We start from the raw sequence: 20,923 nt of genomic DNA, 5'->3' as shown, positions 1-20,923 counted from the left end.
CTAAAGTCTCTGCTGCATGCAGTAGCTAAAGATTTTTTTATTCTTATTTTTAGACATACTATGAAAATTTAGATTCACATACATATTGCGACATGTTACCATGTTGCTCGCATTTCCGATTTGAAACTATGCTCTTACATTACAGTACACAGGACTCGGGTGTAGCTAACGGGTTAGCAAGCCAGAGCTGGTACTTGCAGGGCGAAAACCTAAAACTCCAGCTAGGGACACTGCTATTGCACACTTGAGCATGTGCGACACGCAACTGTGAACTGAAATGCTTCAGCAAATACCCTACGGTGTGAAGAGATAACAGGAGCTACTGTAAGAGTGGGAGCCTGCCAGGAGGGAGCACGGATTACATAACACAGGTGTTTATGCAACACAGGAAGTCTTTGACTTTCACCCCAAAACTTAAGGCTGTTTGATGCCATCAGCTCTAATAAAGCATTCAGGTCCAGACTCATCCTTGCTGTGCCGTGCAGTGCTCATGTTCTCGGCTAAACTGAATTTAAACTGAATGTGCCAATTACATTTATTTCTTTTTTCACAGCACCGATTTCACAGACTCAACCCAAAGTACCTGGTCAGCCCTTGGTCTGGGGCAGTTTTTCATGGTTTGGGCTAGGCCCCTTAGTTCCAGTGAAGGCAAATCTTAATGCAAGGACATTTTAGATAATTCTGTGCTTCAAACTTGTTGGGGAAGGGCCCTTTCCTGTTTCGGCATGACAATGCCCCCGGGCACACAGCGAGGTCCATAGAGAAACGGTTTTGCCAAGATGGGTGTTGAAGAAGAACTTGTCTGGCCCGCACAGAGCCCAGACCTCAGAGAAAATGGAGGAAAGTAGAAGCGATACTGAGATGCTTGATTGCTTGGTAATAAGAGCAACGCTTGGTAAGAGCAGGACATTCAGTCCTTGGAACGGGCCACGGATGCTTCAGCTCCCGGGACACAGAGCGTACGCACACGTTGAGTACGTTGAGCAACGTTAGGTCCGTACGTTGAGCAAGGACCTGGATTTAGCACAGCTTCTTCATTTGTCCTGAGCAGTATGCGCGCCGAGAAGCTGGTGTCGCCGTTGATTCCGGACAAGACTATTCAACTAATTATCACAGTGAATTTTTAAAAAATGTACGCTGTCGCCAGTGCAAACACCAGCACGCCCCACACATATCTTTCTAGGGTAAACAACACACACCCCGCCAGAGACTCCATAGCTCGTAACCACACTCAAATCTACAATCCCGCTCCACTCCACTGCCGATTTACACTGCTTATTTTACACAGTAAAATACCCAGTGCAGCGTGTTAAATCAACTCTGATAGAGTACACTTGACCTTTTGGACCCATACAAACCGATGTTTGAGTTAAATTAACACTGTGCATTTGACTTTGCACGCTTATCATCATGACTGCTTTTCACTTCTTATTTTCACCCCTCCAGACAGAAATGATCGATTGTTGACAGATTTCTTTCCATAGTGCTTTACCTCACACTTTCAGATGCGTGTGCAGATGGGATGATAATCTGTTGAGAGGTTTATGTGGAACATAAAACAGATTGATGAGATTAACGTGTGCTAGCGCATGAAGCTAAACACGCGTCGCGGGGCTAATGCTAATCGCACTGTAGGCGGCTGGAAAGAGGATGCCATTATGTACAAAAGCCCCCTCTAGGAGGTAATCAAGTATCATGGGTAGCCAAGCAACACAAACTTTATGAATCTGTCCCATTATACATGTGCAGTCCCTCTGACATCGCCTTCCCAGGAAGACACATTTTCATTGTGCAGGCCAGTTATACAGACATTAAATATACATATACATTTTTCATCATGGTCTCAGGCTTATTTGCTCTCTCGCTGTAATGTTCCTTTATGCTGATCGTGGTGAAGTCAAGACAGTACAGTGTGGAGCATAAGTGTTTATCTCCTTTACTGAAGTAATATGTATGAGCAGCATTTTTACAGTAATTACCTAATTAGCTGGATCATCGCAGCAAAGAATAATGTGCATTCCTACTTGCCTTTCAATATAAACATGAAAAAAGATTCTCTGCAATTCCCTGGGGCATAGACATCTGCCTGGCAGGGTTTCCCTTCTTGAGCTTGAGATATTTAAATTCATGAATCATATTCCTCTTTATTGACTCAACAAAAACATTTCACAAGGTCCCAGATTTAATTTGTGAAAACATCGGCTATATTCTGCAAAGTGACCGCACTCCACTGTCTATCTTCTCCTTCTTTGATACATTCCATTGATTTAGCAATTTCAAAAAATGCACAACCCTATCAGAAATGTCTGATTTGTCTCCTGAAATTACTTTGGAAACTGCCATAGTTTTAATGGCTTTCAGAACATTGACACTCATTGGTCCCTTTATTAGGTGCCCCTGCTCATTAAGGTGAATGACCTGATCCTCCAAACAGGGAATCATGTGGATGCAACTCGGTATACAAACATGCAGACGTGGTGAAGAGTTGTAGTTCTTCTTTGACCAACATCAGAATGGGCAAGACGTGTGATCAGAGTGACTTGGACCGTGCTATCACCGTCGCTGCCAGACGTGGTGGTAACAGTCTCCTGGGACTTTCACGCACTACAGTCTCTAGACTTTGCAGAAGATTGGTGTGAAAAACAAAAAAAAAAACATCCAAAGGGTGGCAGTTCTGCTGGCGAAAGCACCTTGCTAATGAGAGAGGTCAGAAGAGAATGGGTAGACTCGCTCAAGCTAACTGAGTGACCACAAATGCTCAAATAACTGCTGTTTACAACAGAGGAGCTCTGAATGCACAACACGTCGTACAGGTGGGCTACAGCAGCAGAAGACAACGCCGGGTTCCATTCCTGTCAGCTAATAATAGGTAGATGAGGACACAGTGGCATGTGATCACCGAAACTGGACAACTGCAGGTCGGAAAACCGCTGCCTAGTCTGACGAATCTCCGTTTCTACAGCGACATGCAGAGCAGAGTCAGAATTTGGCATAAACGGCATTCATCCATGAATCCATCCTGCATCGAGTCAATGGTGCATGCCGGTGGTGGTGGTGTAATGGTGTGGGGGGTCGTTTTCTTGGTACACGTTAGGCCCCATAATAGCATTTGAGCATCATTTGAATGCCACAGTATACCTAAATATTGTTGCAGACCATGTGAATCCCTTTATGGCCACAGTCTACCCTTTTGCAAATGGACACTTCCAGCAGGATAATGTGTCATGTCGCAAAGTACGCTTCATCTCAAACAGGTTCCACGAAAATGTCAGTGACTTCAGTTTGGCCTGCACAGTCCCCAGATCTCAATCCGAAAGAGCGCCCTTGGGATGAGGTGGATGAGGGAGTTTCGCACAGTGAATGCGTGGCTGAGAAACTGCGTTACGACATCGAGTCAACATGGACCAAAATCACAAAGGAATGCTTCCAGCACCTCGCTGAATCGAAGCCAAGAAGAATTCAGGCCGTTCTGGAGGAAAAATGGCGATTCCTCAGTGCTAGATAGGTGAATCTAATGAAGTGGCCACTGAGTGCATATACACTCCCAATGACAAGTGTTTCTTTCTAAAGCTTTTTTGAAAAAAGTTCACAAAAAACCGTCAATGCATCTTCCCAAAAAGTTATATTTGTAACTTTAGTTAATGGCAACCATTCAACCATGTATCCTGACATTTTCACCAGTGTACAACTTTTAGTAATCACCTTTAAAGGGCACATATGATGAAAGTCACACATTTCAATGTTTTGAATGGGCTGCAGACTCTGTTGCAGTGCTGTAACATTGTGAAATTTGTCAATTTGTTTGATAACAGGTTTTAGGTGCTCTGCTGAGGTGTGAGTGAGTGGAGAGTTGGACATCCATAAAATATTATGGGAATGTACATCACAGAAATTTTTCAATCGGTGCTGGTATCAAGGAAATCCAATATAGGAAAAAAAAAAGAAATATTGCACACAATGTAAGGCAAACTCTTTATGTTTTTTTTTTGCCACAGGCAGCAGAACATTGCAGTAAGAGAGATCTTGGCTTTATGTCACAATAACATTGTTGCAACTAGCTTGACAGAGGAACTATAAACAAATTTTGATTGCAAATAGTTTGCCATAGCTAACGCTAGCTAGCTAATAACAATGACTGATGTTAATAACAGTGCAGTGGACTGAAGTTAGTCAACACAGCAAGCGGTTCCCTACCAAATGAAGCACACTAATGACTGGCATTTCTCTAGCCAGAGTGCCTGTCTGTGCTGTACAGCTTAGACTATTTGGGCATACTTGGTTGTCACACAAATATCTAGCTTGTTTTCACAGCACAAACTGGATAGAACTAGGCTAGGATTTAGCCAGTGTGATTTCAAGCCTGCGTGCTGACTTACTAATTAAGCATGGTAATAAAATATTCTGTTTCCTTAGGGTTATAATACATGCAAACCCTACTGTGACATTGTTTGCAATGATTTAGTCAGCATTGCAGAAAGGAAGATGGAGGTATGCCTGCATGGGTTGGTCTGTCATTAACTGGCAATCAAGTAGGTGAGCACTCGGCCAATCGAGTAGTGAGCTCATGAATATTAATATAAAGAAAAGGCCTGTTCATTATGAGGGGAGAGAGAGGGGATGGTAAGTAAATTATTTAAAATATGTAGAGACATTTTTCAATCAAATAACCTGTGCACATTTAGTTTATAGATAATCAGGAATCATTTAAAATTGCTAATAAAACTGGTGTAATTGGGACTGTAAGAACTTTGTCTATCGAATACAGTATGCCTAACAGAGTTTGCCAGGCTCCATATAAAATACATTTAAAAACTATCTGAAAGTTGCCAGGTGCCAAATGACAGGTAACTGAGATCATAACTAAGAAATAGGTACCAGTTATTTTGTAATACAATAGAAATTCTGTGCTGAAAGTGTTCTCCATTTATGCGTCACATGTCCTTGGCGCTGGTCCACTTGGAGACTGCCGCCTCCGCCAGTTTGGTAATTTGTTTTCCGCGGGGGAAGAGGTCACCGTCTCCGTCTTTCATTGAGTCGAGGTGTCGCGGTTTACAGCGCGGGATTCGTTTGCGTGCGACACCGTGGCTGTTTAAAACTCTGATGTAAATGCTTAATGGCAAACTCTGCAGACAGGGCAATTGTTCCGGGTCTTTATCTACAAAATCCAGATGGCAAGGCTTTTGTTATACACTTTTCCATTCAAATCCCACCCCGCTAAAATCACAAATCCAACAAAAACGCTGGTTGTCAACTTTGCCCTTTAAAATCCCACTGATGACAATGCAAATACATTTCCTTCCACAAGGGAACAAAAAAAAGAAGATTTTGGTATAAAATTGAATTTTTAGAGATTTGAAGTAATGACCAGAAGGAAATGAGGGATTATTCTATTCTGAAGGCCTCGTTATAATTCTCTTCACTTCCTCCCTCTGCTTGGAACTCATGCCTCTCTGCATGCGTGTGGATTTTTTGATAGATCTGCCTTGATTAACACCATCATAATCTTGTCACATAATTAATAACAATGAAAATACACAACAACAAATGCAATAAAAAACAGTGGCAAAAAGATATCAACATACAGTATTGCGGGGGAAAACGCTTTGAAACCACACCAAAAGAACAAGTGTCTCCAGAGAGACAAGTTATCCGTTTGTCTAAACACCAGAGGCTAGAAACCACAATGATATTTCTCCCTTTCTGGATTTTTGTTAACCTCGTTTACTGACAAACATTTTATACGAAGGGAAGAAATGGCATCCGGAGTAAGCATATGGTGGGTAGGCCAGAGAGTTATCATGAAGCCACTTGGTTTTATTAAGATTATTCTGCATTTCGCCGCACTTGTGCCAGGCTCCCCTTCACTTTCATTTAATTTCTTTTTGAATGTTTAAATTCCTGGTCTGATTTGCATTCTATTTTGTGCAATAAACGATGAGCACAGATGTTTGTCTGAATCATGCTGGCTGCTAGCTGCTAGCTGGATGTTGCGGCGAGTGAGATATGGAAATGTGGTGATTGCCTGTTAAATAGACTGTGGTATTCGTCACCTTGGTTTGCTGCGATAGCCAGCGCATTCTCTTGCTGTTGCTTACAAACCCGAGCTTATCCTTGCCTGAACTCTGCATGGGGAGGGCATGGAGGCTGCTCCACTTCCACAATTCATACAAATATAAGTTAAAGATTTTTTATTTTTTTATTTTTAATAAACCTGAGAAATTTGAAAGAGAAATACCTATTTCCCTCCTCTCTCTCTGCCCCAATGCGTCAGCTGGCACATGGCAGATACCAGACACACTGAAACACCTTCTCCATAGCTCATATTCTACAAATGTGTGTGTGTGTGTGTGTGTGCACGCACTTGTGTGTGTACAATATCAAAACAATAAAGAAAGTGATCAATTAAAGCAGTTGATTACACCTGACTCACCTCAGCAGGACCCGGTTTCTGACATGGTTCCCATGCTAATGTGGAAACAAAAACCTGCAGGGCCAGGGCTCAGGGTCCCTAATAAAAACCAAAGGACACCAGCAAGTTTTCAAACAAGTGAAACACCAGTGCTGCCTATTGCACATCACATTCATCACACTTGTTTTTCTCTTCTGTTTCTGTTTGAGCAGACGCCTTTAGCCTAGGTTTAGGACAACAGGACAAATCAATGCCTTCCTCTCCCTACAGCTCTGACATCATTATTTAGTTCTGGCCCCTTTAGTAGTCATTAGAAGTCATCTGTAAAAGACAGACCTAAGTAAACAATGTGGAGAAGAAGAAAAAGGCCCCAAAGCATATGGGCTGGGCTATGGAGAGCTGAGCCATGCACCGCAGCAAGTTCTTACACTGCCCGCTAAACGGGGGTGTCCTTGAAGCAAACCTGCTTTTTGAACATCTGGGTTTTGAAGCGATTGTGCAGTTATAAATGAAAAACATCGGCGCAATCCCATAAATTATCGTTTAGAGATTTACGAACCGTGAGTAGCCCCACGCGTTCACAATTTATGGAGCATGAAGGGTCAAGTAAAAGTGAAATAAATTAAAACAAGTGTAGCTACAGGGAAAACAACAAAAAAAGAAGCACAATTGTCAAACTGCTGGAGATGAAGAATTTTGCTGGGATTAGCGTCAGTGTAGAAACTCAATGGGCTCTATTCTCCGGCCGGTGCAGGGTGTATTGCGAGCCGTCGCATTGACGACATGGTACAGTATTTTCACCATATACTTTGATGCGCCCGAGGCATTAGGTAATTTTGTGACTCGCCATGCGCCGAAGTGGAAGGAGAGCCGCTGCTGGGGGTGTGTCAGTCAATATCGCCTATGGCCCAGGCCTTCGTCCAGCAGACTGCCATCATTTTGGAGCTTACCCATGCAATGCAAGCAAGTTTATTCCAGTGGTCCCCAACCTCGGTCCACAACTGCAATCCCAAAATTTTAACAAGTTGTTAATTTTTCGTAATTAGGTGCTTTTTATGTTCACAAGGATTATTTACCCAGCCACATTATGTCAATGGTAATTCAGTAATCTGATTACGAAATTACGCATTCCGAAAATAGCTTATACTATTGCCTAATAAGTAGACAAACTGCCACAAACTTACCAGGGACTTACTGTAATTCGAGACATTGTTGGTTGAGACTAAGTCTCATGTTCGGTCTGAGGTAAGGGGAGTGTGCATCTCCACGATGGCAACCAAATACTGCTTTGTTCACACAAATGATTGGCAGCTAAGTGTATCTCCATCTGTTCTGTAAGCTCTGTTGTTTGATTATGGGTTGTGCAGTCTGATAAAGTGTTAAACGCAAGGCCAGACTGCTGTGCTGCAATGCGTCAGGTTCCATTGACAGGAGTCCATGAAAATGTCAGCTGACATGATTGTATGTGAGCACAGCTGTTTTATTGCATAAGCCACCCAGACACAATGGGGAAAACGTTGGCACGGTGACAAATGTTTTTTACGACACCGTGACATTACAGTACCATCACTGCTAAACAGGCGATAAATCACCCTTGTTCATAAAACACAAGAACAGTACCATGTTCTGTCATCATATTAAGATCATTCAGCATTGAGATCATTGGGGCTGTGAAACCCTTTTAAACAGTTCTGTAAGACACAGAATATTTAGAATTGTTTATAATATTCACATTCGTGTGTGACGTAAGACATTGTTGTACATAAAATGGCATATACCTCGATGAGCCTCGGCGAGCCAGTTTCATTGCTTCCGTTGCTGTGCTGTCTGTAAAAAAAGAACGCATAAATAAATGAATACACAGATACATATAAAAGACTGGGAAAAAAACCAGAGGGTGAACAGCTATAGCGTTTGACATGACGGGAGACAGGACGGCAGGAGCACGCACTTTGAAATCCAACGTTATTTTTTTCTCTCTACTCCTGTTCCTTCCCCCCCCTGGGAAGGAAATGTGTTTTGACAGCAAATAACAGAGGGAAGGCTCCTCTGACCTGATGATCAGCTCAGAGGAGGAGGACTAAAAGAAGTAAATAAATCTCTCTCTCTCTCTCTCTCTCTGGGCGGTGAGTCACTAGAGAAAGGCTGTCTGATGAAAAATGGCCCCTCTCTTCAGGTCACTCTGACCTGTTACAAGTTGCATCTCATCAGAATCCAACAACCCTTCATTTATTTATTTATTAATTTATTTAATTTTATTTATTTACTTAATTACTTACTTATGTACTTAATAAAGGCTACATTGCAAAGTGCTTTCAGATGACAAGATGCAAAGAGCTATATAAAATGGGATGCATTATTGTAGTCATAGCTAGAGGAATGCAAAGACAGCCCCCAGTCTCGTACCGAAAAGCAGCTGATCTGAATGAACTGTACCGTACGCTGCGCCCCAGCGGATGTCCCGGTAGCACCGCAGTTTCATGGCCTGCACACTGTAACCGCTTTACACAGCCCAAACTTTACTGAAACGATGGCAGAAAGCAACCCGCTGAAATGGCACAGCCATTCGAACCCGTGACTCCAGAGGGCTGTAGCGGCTTGGCCATCTGCTCAGCACTGCTCTCCTCTCCAAGGTTTTAAAGGGACACAGTGGGGTTATGGTGAAATTAAGACTGGGCAAGGCAGCGATCTCAGACCCCAGGCCAGGAGGGCTGCAGTGCTGTATGCTTTTCAGAGGGCTGCAGTGCTGCATGCTTTTCAGAGGGCTGCAGTGTTGCATGCTTTTCAGAGGGCTGCAGTGCTGACTGCTTTTCAGAGGGCTGCAGTGCTGCATGCTTTTCAGAGGGCTGCAGTGCTGACTGCTTTTCAGAGGGCTGCAGTGCTGCATGCTTTTCAGAGGGCTGCAGTGTTGCATGCTTTTCAGAGGGCTGCAGTGCTGACTGCTTTTCAGAGGGCTGCAGTGCTGCATGCTTTTCAGAGGGCTGCAGTGCTGACTGCTTTTCAGAGGGCTGCAGTGCTGCATGCTTTTCAGTGGGCTGCAGTGCTGCATGCTTTTCAGAGGGCTGCAGTGCTGCATGCTTTTCAGAGGGCTGCAGTGCTGCATGCTTTTCAGAGGGCTGCAGTGCTATTGGTTTCTGCATGCACAAGCATTGAGCAAAAAGTGCAAAACATGGTCATTATTGAATTTCCTTATCCCTGAAAAGCACAAGTCAAGTACAATCACATTTTCAGGTAATCTTTTGCTATTTAAACTTTCTTACTATGAGCATGTTTTTGATCTTAAAATAAAATGTATTATGTTTTCGATAATAAGATATACTTTTATAATAAGGTTTAATTTTAAAATAGTGCAGTGCAGAAAAAGAGATTACTTGGACAGAAGTTCACTTACCCTTTAAGAATTCAAATTTCTGGCCCCACCTTTATTGCTTTTATAGGCCTTATGAACAAAAAGGTAGATTCTTACCAACATAAGGCTGGCTGGAATTATTCCAGACAAAAGCAAATTTGGTTTGATTGAATACCATCTGTTCTAAAATTGGGTAGGTGTGGTTTTATTTGTATCCTAGCTTTTCTTAATAGTGCAGAATGAAAAGTAAAAAAAAAAAAAAAGCAAGGGGAAAAACAAAACTATAAAGGCTTCTTTACTTTTTACAAGATAAAGAGAAAGCGAGAAAGGGTCTATAAAGTACCAGCAAGCCAGAAAAAAGGCACTCCTTTTTATGAAAGTGAAAAAGCATAAGTTTTGTGAAGACATCAGTGGGAATCACTTTTCCACATGCTGAAGTGGTCGCGATGGGGTACGCCTAAGAAGACGCGCCCATGTGGGTCCTGAGCGCACGTGGGCACCTGCAGCTCTGCCCCCCGCGTGAGAGAGGCTCCGGCTCAAAGCCGTGTGTGTAAAGAGGAGCTGGTGCTACATGGCATCGCCAGGGAAACGGTGCGCTCGCTGACAGCTGTCAGGGGCAGAGTGATGGCTGTGCTCATGTGAAGCCACTGCTTAACTGCCACCTCCAGGGCTCGTGCACGGTGATCCACTCACACTGTGTAATGTGGGAGGGGACTGCCCTGTAGGTTGCCATGACGGCAGTGGGTGGCTCCTGCAGGGCTTGGATGCTACAAGCTTTTCTATCCAGAGTGCTAATGCTAAAGCCGGGAACATACTTGCTGTGGAAACTAGCTTTGGCTAGCTGGTACAAACAGTGGCTAGCTCATTTTGTTGTTGTGTACAGCAAACTCTTCAGAAAGGCTGAGATAAATATGATTGACAGCTCACAATAGCTCCGCCCATTAAAGAGGCTTCAATCCCCCATCCCTTAATGCCTCTACTTGCGTGGCGTATCAGGTCATGAGAGCAAACAATTTCCCCTGGAAACACCTCCTGAGCCACTTGAGAATATGATCTACACATGTGTGGGCAAATATCATTTACAAAATCCCATAAATCTGTCAAGTCTATTTATATTCATTCTGGGCAGCATCAGTGACAAACCGGTAACACCATGTGACTCTGAAATTGTCATTTTTGTTTTGCGGGTTGAAAAGTGGATTTGAGGACTTGCCAGGCCAGACATCTCAGACTCCGCAGCGGTCGAGTGTGTCACAAACCTGTCAAGGAAGGAAGACTCGGCTATCAGAGTGTAAACTGGCACACGTCAGAGATCAAGCAGAGCAGGCTGGTAAGTGCACGGCTGCTGACACAGCGCTGCTCCAGGATCAGGGATGAGTTTTTATACACCGACGCGCGCACACACGCACTCACACACACTCATACACTCACACACATGCATGCACACACGCACGCACACACACACACACGCACACACACACACACAGACACACACACACTCACACACAGACACACACACACACACACACACAGACACACAAACACGCACTCACACACACTCATACACTCACACACATGCATGCACACACGCACGCACACACACACACACACACGCACACACACACACACAGACACACACACACACACACACACACACACACACACACACACACAGACACACACGCACACACGCACGCAGGGCTTGCAAAATGGAGAAAGACAGAGAGATTATTTGTAAACTCACTTGCACTGTTGACACGGGCTCTGCAGGAGCATGCTGACAGTGTGAGATTTTACTGTACATGCACAGACACAGAAAAACATGCACACACACACACACACACACACACACACGCACTGCCAGCAATATCAGTTGATAGGAAAAATTGACCTGTCGGTACCACAAACCCCCCCCAGAGTGGATGCATTGGTCAATCGACAGTGACTGAACGTCTGGGTGCATTTCAAGGCTGACATACTTAAAATAGTGTAAAATCAATACTATATTTAGGCCGAATGGCACGCACTGCGGGGGGAGATTAATGGAATATTTTCTCAAATCTATACGACTCATTTGCTGCCTTCCCTCCTCCTCTACATATCATCTATATATATATATATATATATATATATATATATATAATTTTTTTTGCAAACAGATCCATCACCTCCATTATGATGGATGAGCGCGGGTCAGCCGTCCGCGGTGGGCGAGCCGCGCGGCGCTACACGTCACCCGCCCAAACGCGCCACATTGCGGGCGGCGGAGGGAGGGCGGGCGGTTAATCATTCAGGCTGAAATGGGATTGATCCGGGGGATGATTGGCGGGCTGACCTCGCTTGCGCAGGAAGGCGCTCCTGAGTCCCCCTCGTTCAGCTCGGACACGGAGGAGCGCGCTCAGACGAGGACCTCGACGTAGCGACAAAGTAAATCAGAGGACAACACGACAAAATTCACAATGTCATGCTGGGTGCGGATCCCAATGACGAGGTTTTCTATTAAAAAGAAATAAACGTATTTTCTACAAATATATCAATAGAACATATATCCATATACGTATTGCTTTTGCAAAATGCCAAAACTCTAGTTTTTGCATCGTTTAATACCAGCAAACAGTTCCCACTGTGTGACCACTGCTGGACATGGAAACCTGAGTCCTGCTCAGCACCACATCCGCCCTCCATATCACCTACAGTACCTCTGTACTCATACGTTGGCCTTTCCACTGGGTTCAGAGGAAAGACCAACCCCTACTGGCCCATCAACACCGCTTCCAGCAGTCACTTCATTTCCCAGAAGGTCTCCCACTGAACATGTGACCAAGACCACACCTGCTTATCTTACCAGCTGTTAGCATCGCACAGCGGCGCTATACCGCTTTCAACGAGGAAGGCCTAACGTGACCCACTACCGATTTGCTTTTGGCAATTTCATCACCCTGAGGCAATTAATCTTATAGCATTATGTCCTGCATGAGAAAAGAGACTGTCCAGCTCTGCGTCTGCACAGATTCAGCATAACCCCAACTAGTGACAGAATAATAAGTTATACGCTACAACAACACATGCTTCTTCACACACACGCAAAATAAAACAAACGCATACACTGTTTCATAAATATCATATTTCCATATTTATGGAAACTGGTCGGCCCAAATGCATCTATTTTTTTTTTAAAAGATTGAGGTTTCTAGAAAGACGCAGTCGAAGAGTCCTCAGGTACACGCCGTACCGAGGCTTTGGACACTCATAACCCCCCCCCACCCCCCACCCCCCTCTCAGCGCGCTGTAATCCGCTGAGGCTCGTCCCTCCCTATCTCCCCCCTCTCTCTCTCTCTCTCTCTGCGGCGGCGAGTGTAGAACATGGTGCCTCGCACGCCCGTCTGGCCACCGCAGACTTTCGGGGGCTGAGCGCCGTGGCCTTTCAGACGCGCTCGTCTCTCTGTCTCCGGGGCCTTATCAGGGCCCGACAGCCGCGGATCCTCAAATCCTCAATTTCTCACCTGCGTCGCCGCGGAGACGCCAGTGACAGCGGGTGCGACCCAGAGTCAAGCGGCGCGACCGAGGAAGTGCAAACGGGCCTTTTTCCTCCCGACGATCGTTTCTTGCGGCGACATATTTCTTCTTTAAATGTGCGTGTGTCTAATCAGTTAGCGGAGAATTAAATATTGTTTCACGTCACCTCAAGACCCACGGCTAAGTCCGAGGTACTGATGGTGGCTGCTTATTCCAGTGGACGACTGCAAAATTCCTGCAGATTACTGATAAATTATCCTACAGATTTTCTAACAGAGGATGCGTTTCAGGGAGTAACACGTTTCTTTGAAAATTAGCGTGTATCTCCAGGGGTTATTTCCCATTAAGCATCTAAAGAGTTCAAAGTACATGTACTTCAAACACCTATTTGATCTAGGTTTTGTATACTCAATACACTCTGCCAAGACTGCTTTGTACACTTCAAGCAGCATGACACACCACATGCTAATGGTGATTAGAGGAGAGCGTATCTTTCACAACCGGCCACCGGCAGACACCGGACGAGCGGCTACGGTAGGAGGCGTTTACCCAGCCGTAACCGATGAAACCCTGCCAGGCTTTGGACCACTTTACCCCCAGCAGGACAAATCGAATTCTGTCCCATTGCTGTGGACTCCTGATCAAAGCTGGCTAATGTGACAGGCATGATCTGAACTACTGACTGTCAATAGGGACAACGTGCGGTGCCGACTTAGCCACCGGGGTTACAATGAACACAGATTGATGGATTGATTAATGCTTGAGGCGCTATACAGTCAGCCTGTGGGTCGCAGGTTCAAATCCCAAAGAGGTTCTGCCCCATCATGCCCCACAAATCACTGCCCATGCTTGAGGACTGTGGTCGGAAACTTGGCTGCGTGGAAAGATTACAGAACTTTCTGTGACGTAGGGGTTGTGACCCTTGCACATTGGCCCCAGGGTGCAGACTTTCCTAAGTGAATAAACCATGTGGGGAGTCTGGAGGAAATTTAAATAAAAAATCCCACCCAATGCAAGAGCGCTTTACTATTGCCATTCGCCATGAGGATATGAGGCCTTGCACAAATATCTGGGGAAATGGAATTAATGTGAAGACAGAAAGGCACAGTCTGGAGAAAGAACGCTTTGACAGGTGTCCAATTCGATTTTGGGGAGCCAGTCACATTTGTGTTTGCTGCTGGTCACTGGCAGGAGCAAGATGTGCAGATCAGTTTTTTTTGCCAACTTCACAGACGAACTGTCGCTGTGTCCATCACTGCCCCAGAGTGAGTGCGTACACAGGGGTTTTGAAAAACGCACGCCGATTTGCAATTCCAAACGCTTTTTCATTTTGCCTTGCAGGGAAAAACAGGCCGCAAAGGCCTGAATTCAACGTACACTTGTCTTTAAAGCTTACTTACAAATCAGTCAGTGTTTGTGTATTTTTTTGGTTTTAATTCTTCAGTTTGACAAGCTACTTTTGTGTGATTGCTAGACTTGCTAAACTGTTTGAGATGAAAAATATTATCTAAATTTAAATTTAATTTAAAGTGAAAGGAAAATACAGGCCTAATTATGGGATACTATTAAGCTTACTCACCATTACCAAAAAGTAACATTGAAAAATCATAAACCAAATATAACTATTGTAATCTTGCATTGTCAATCATAATATGGCCCGGGGTATTCTTCACGTATGGCATTTCACAATGAATGCCTAGCCCTAAAATTCACAATATACGCTTGGTACGGCATCAGAGAATTTCAGAATGATTCGTCCCTTTATGAGTCTCTTTAAAGCGTCAAGAAGCTGAATCAATTACTCTTTCCCTTGAAAAGCGAAGCAGGCAGAACCGCTAATCTTCGCATCATGACTAGAAAACATAATTACAGGGCTTGGCTTTCTGTTGTCGCCGTTTTCCTCTTTGATTGTGTGTGAAGTGCACTGTCCTTGTCCTGTGCAGCAAGGTAGGCTCCTGAGCCGATAACCTGCTAAAAATAGAGGGCGGGCTGCTTGACATTAAGCGGCAAGACAAGAAACAGCTTTGCCGCATGACTGAGAGGAACGACACGCTCCGTGATTCACTGGTGTTTTCCACACTTGGACATTTGCTATTAAATTATTTAAAAAGGTGCATACCCCACGGTGCTACTGCAGTGGCTGTTTTTTGTCTTTTTTTGTCTACATTTTTAAAAAGCTGAGGCCGCTCTGTAGCAGAAAAATAACAAATATGATGTTCAGCTACTCACCTTTCCCAAAGGTGATCTAAGCATTGAATGGGGGGAGGGGGGTGTTTTCATACCCTGAAAAACTAATTTCAGAATTATAGTCCTGCAATCCAACAGGGAATGCTTTTACTGTAGAAATTGCACTATAGGAAGACTGTGTGATGGCTTTGCAGGAGATGCTTGCGAACACAGTGCACTGTGTGTAAACAAACAGTGGTGCACTGTGTGTGAGTTTTTCATTTTTAAAAGTGCAATGAGGGGCAGGTCTGCAGTGGGTTTCTACTTGCTGCTCTCACCGGCAGCTCTGCACAATGAGATCTGATTAGCTCGCTGAGCTAAAGACCAAGGTCTCCCCCAAAAAAAAGGCACTAGTCGCAGCTGATGAAGCTCCAGGGGACCCCAGCAGACCCCGTGGGCAGTGCAAAACTCTCATTACATTTATTACATATAGTTTCACATGAACAAAATGCTGCTTTGTCACAAGATGGAGACATTAAAGGGTGAAGATTCTCTCCCAAGAATCAGCTAAGAAGTGAACAGGATGGACACGTGCACACAGTTTCTTTCCTCCCGTTAAAAAAATGAACAACGGCCTACATTTGATCTGACAAACATGCTTAACTGGGCTTCAACCACATTAGCATTTCAAAAGGTGCTGGCCGATCCTAAGACAGGGGGAGATTAGGGGAAGGGGTCGCAAGAAAACTGCGAGGCTTGCCAGGAAGCAGTCGTGGACGGCATCTAACAGCATCCAGTCTCTTTGAAAAGCCCTTTGATGGGGTCAGGGGTTGTGGGAACTGTGCTGCCCTGAACCAGGAAACCCTAGCAGTAAGCGAACCCTACCAAAACGACGTATAACCTGGGGTAAAGCCAGACTGCAATTCTTCAGATCTACAGGGAAAAAGACAATAGAAGCTAAACGCACCTGCGCTTAAAGCATTTAGCACGCTCCTTCAGTAGAAAGTGAATAATGGCCTCCGGGTCTTTGGGTGATTTCCAAAAACGCTGTGCTTCCAGGTGAGATTCTATCCGTTTTTCAGAGTTCAAAAAGCTTTAAACTGCACATATTATTCGTTTTTGTGATATCTAGCAAAACAAATCTGTCAGTGACTTAAAAATCTGTAAATTACATTGCTTCTTAATAAATAAAATAACATCTGTCATTCTCTGGTGTAAATCCAGACAGAGGAACACTGCCGTCACCCCGGCTTCCCCAAACAACACCGCTGACTGAGCAAGCGTACTACTTGTGTTAGACGTTAAAAATGCTTATTAATTAAATCAACATGACAGCTACAAAAAAACAAAACAAAAAGAAAAAACAGAGGAAGAGCATGGTGAAGCTACACAAACAGAGCAGATAGGGGTGGGAGAGGGTTTGGCTAAATTACTGATGGAAGCACCTGAACCCCAGGTAGCCCAGCAATGGGGGCCACTGGAGCAGGGGGGAGGGCGGGGTTGACGGGCAAAACCGCGTCGCCACTCGCTCCATTCCCACTTGCCTCTCGAAACGACCGCCAAGCTCCAGTTTCCCCATGCCTGGCTGTAATGACATTCCACCCCTGTCATGGGAGGTTGGCTTGAGGTGAGGGCCAATCACCCTGCTCCGCCGGCAGCGCCCAGAGCTGAACGGAGGCACAGAGAACAAACAGGCCTTCCAACTGGGGGTGGGGTGGGGGTCAACTTCCAGGTGGGGTGCTGCAGGTGCATGACTGGGCGGGGTATGCGCCGCATGTAGCACCAATCACCTTCTCGAAACTTCCAGCTGCAGAAAGCCAGCGAGAGAAAGCAAACTGCTGCAGGTCCACGTAACTTAGCCCTGTCAGGGGCGCCAGCCAAGCCGGTAAATGAAAATGAAGCGCCCCCATCATCTCTCGCCCCGCACTGAAAAGCGCTCCCGCGGGACGATCGGCTTGGGATTTTTGTGTTTTGTTTTTCATTATGGATATACTGCGTTTATTACTGCTGCCACCGAAAGCAGAGCCCAGAGCAGCCGGTTCGTGTTCTTTCTCCCGGTTCCTGTTCCCGACTGACACTGACAAATGACCGAGCCACAGCGCCGCTGGCCACGCCGACAGCTTCGGCCGGTCGTAGAGTTTGTACCCTAATGTGCAATTTTTTAAAAGAGGGAAAAAAAAAAACACTGAGATAACCCCGACTTCACCTCGGTTCATAGATGTAATATCGCAGTGTATCCAGCAGAAATGCATTGTCAAAGTTCACCTTTTGGTTTTAAATTGTCAATTTGAGCGCGGCTCGGATGACAGCTCAACGCTCAGGTCTCGGGTAGATCCGGGCCGCTCGGTCTCTCACAGTTAATTATATTTCGTATCGAGCTCACAGCTTTGGGGCCAAGCAGTCACTCTACCTGATGCGAGTGTTCAACAGATCAACAGGCCAGCAAACTCCGCCATACGGAGGGTGGCGATACGAGTGTGTGTTTGAGCGTGTGTGTGTATGAGCGTGTGTGCGTATGAGCGTGTGTGTGTGTGTGTAAATGTGGTCAGTAAGATTTTCAGGCAAGGGTAAAAAAAGAGTACGTCCTCACGTACCCTTCCTGGTTTCAGGAAAATACCCACAAGTTTGGCCATTTGGACACTGAGGATTCTATATCTTGCCAGTCTGCTCCGTCATCAACTTGATGTTATAAATATAAATAGGAGCCACCGTTTGGTCTTTTTCTAACGCAACTTTGCAGCTAGAACATACTGTATAGCACAGGATAAATCCAGAGCTCATAGTTAAGAACACGGACACTGTGTTTGGCTCTTGAGTCTTGCATGCCGCTGGAATGCTGGTTCTTAGGGCAGTAGTGTGTCCAGCAGCCCCGTGGGGGAACACATACCTGGCCTTGGTTTTAATCAGGAAGATATCCCCCGCCCTGTTGTCCAACATCTCTGACTGGGAGCCGGTGGTCTGCATGACTTTTGATAGTTTTTAAGACTTTAATGTTACTCGTGATACCGCATCCGTACACTCGCTATCTTCTGGGAGTACTGGAATTAAATCAATAAAGTGTGGTCCAAAGGCCATTGCCAATAATATAATAATAGTCCATCTTCAGATTTTGTTCTTTCCAAGCTGACTCATCCCAATATAAACATAGCCTGCTTAACCATCCCACTCATAGGCACCAGGACACTTAAGGACAATTTAAAAAAAACAAATACAACAAAACCATACACTAGGAAAATGTACCCAAAAGATTTTACATCCAAATATAATTGGCAGTGACCCCAATGACTGCAGAACTCATGCGCAGATAACAAACATTGAATTTGATTAATTTATTTGCCCAAAATGAAGGGCAAGCATTAGTGAGGTTCTCAATGCAAAAACAAAAAGAATGTCAGCGATCATTGCACTTTTGAGTAGATTTCTATCTACCAATGATATGTTGACATACAAGACATATAAGAGCTTTTGCCACACACCATAATGAATGCACAAAAGACCCGTTCATTACCCAACAACCTTGGAGACTGCAGTGGATTATTGATGTGCTGCACAAGACATGCTTTTCAGATAGCAAGGCAGCTTATTTGTCCAAGGCTTGAATTACAATAGATTTTGTGAAATCTTTGCAGTTGGTTCCCAGTGAAGCATAAAATATGATATACAACTGCTGTGGTGAGCTGGAGGAAGAGAGTTGGAAACAAATTCATTGTAAACCTAACGGTTGAGTGACAGCATACAGATAAGTAATTTGAGGTTCAGAGGATGAGTTTTAGTGCTGACACAAAACTTTTTTTCCTTCTCTCTTCCTCCCCTCCATTTGCATCGAGTCTCTTTAAAAAAAAAAAAAAAAAATTTGCCTGCTTTGCACATCCGTAGACTTTAACTTTGCAAGTCAGGGTGAAAACCACTGTGGGGTCCGGGGCAGGGAACAAACCAGGAGAGGTTGTAGGGCATGAAACAAAGTTTTGATCTTTTTCCAGCCCCTTTTTTTTGTCTGTTTAATAGTTTATTTAATTGTTCGCTCACTTATTCTGCAGTGCTTTCCACAGGCTATGACTGACAGCGAAGGCTGAGAGAAGTCTCTGCTGCAGTCCAAGTGCAATGCGCCTGCACTGCCATTTATGCTAAGCAGGAGCCAGGAGAAAACTGCTGGCTGGCAAGATCATGACAAATCAATTACTCTAAGTAAGGTCCTTTTGGCATTTACAAGGGATGCTTTAATCAATCGTGGGAGAGCTTAAACCCCTTTGACTCGGGGGGCGTGGGCCTTAAATATAGGACAGGCCAGTGTCGCAGCAGCCCCAGGCGAAGCACGCAAACATCACACAGAAGGTGGTAGAAACATCGGGCATTTCAAAATGTCAGTACGTTGTCATGGCAGCAAGGGATCGGCAGGGGTTAAAGACGCATGTAATGGCACCTCAGGGCTGGTGAGGGGCAGGGCAGGGAAGGGGTGGGGTGTGCTGTATCTCAGGCCGAGATGTGACATTGCGTGTGCGTGTGTGTGTGCGTGGCCTGTCGCGGACAGACGGGCGCGCCACTGACGTAAAGTGCGCTAACCGACTGTGACTGCGCTGCCTTAAACCCCCACCCTCCCTGCTGCCTGATAGCAGCGCTAGCGGTTATACAGTGCCGTGGAAAAGTATTCGCCCCCTTCCTGTTTTCCTCTATTGTTGCACACTCAGATCTTTAGACAAAATGTAATATTAGAAAAAGGAAACCCGAGTAAACACAAAATACATTTTAAAATTATTATTATTACTTCATCTATTTAATGAAAATACACCCATATCACATGGAAAAAGTAATCACCTTCTTAAACCTAATAACTGGTTGCAACACCAGCAGCTTTGACTGCAACCGAACACTTCCTGTATTTTGAAATCAGTCTTTCACATCACTGTGGAGGAATTTTAGCCCACTCTTCTTTGCAGAACTGCTTAAATTCAGACAGACTGGTAGATTTTCAAGCACAAACTGCTCGTTTCAGTTCCTGCCACAGCATCTCTGTTGGGTTCAAATTAGGACTTTGACGAGGCCATTCCAAAACTTTCATTTTATTTGTCATTCAGATGTGGATTCGCTTTGGTGTTTTGGATCGTTGTCTTGTTACACTTCAGCTACAGCTCATGGATATGCTTTTTAATCCTTTCCAGACTAACATATTTCAACAACTTCTTTTCTCATCTCTTCTGGAACTCCCACTGATCGTGGCTAAGTGTGCTTGTAGAAACTTTGTGACCACTACTAAACTCTGATGGTAAGGTTCAATATGAGTGAGGTTTAGATCCAATAGGCAATCAAGACTGGCTGTGTTCAATCAGCTGAATCTAATTATCAATTAAATTTGGTTAATTGTTTAAGTAGCTAAGTAACACATAGGTAATATGGATGTTTGATCATTTTTTCAATAAATTAAATCATTTAAATTTAATTTCTAAATTGTTTGGTGTTTAGTCAGGTCCCCTTTGTCTAATATTACA

General features: G+C 44.6%; 1 long non-coding RNA gene across 1 annotated transcript in view; it reads right to left on the bottom strand.

The window, feature by feature from the left end:
• Nucleotides 1-6,483: 6,483 nt before the first annotated feature.
• Nucleotides 6,484-20,923, bottom strand: part of LOC118217307 — a 30,652-nt gene continuing 16,212 nt past the window's right edge. Inside the window, exons 3-4 of the long non-coding RNA XR_004763161.1 lie at nt 8,188-8,236; nt 6,484-6,508 (exon numbers count right to left, since the gene is read on the bottom strand). This is a non-coding gene — a long non-coding RNA (uncharacterized LOC118217307). The remainder of the gene's footprint in view (nt 6,509-8,187; nt 8,237-20,923) is intronic.

This window comes from Anguilla anguilla, chromosome 17 (assembly GCF_013347855.1).
Source record: "Anguilla anguilla isolate fAngAng1 chromosome 17, fAngAng1.pri, whole genome shotgun sequence".
Lineage (NCBI taxonomy): Eukaryota > Metazoa > Chordata > Actinopteri > Anguilliformes > Anguillidae > Anguilla > Anguilla anguilla.
Note: the sequence above shows the minus strand (reverse complement) of the source record. Positions and strands in the feature narration are given on the sequence as shown.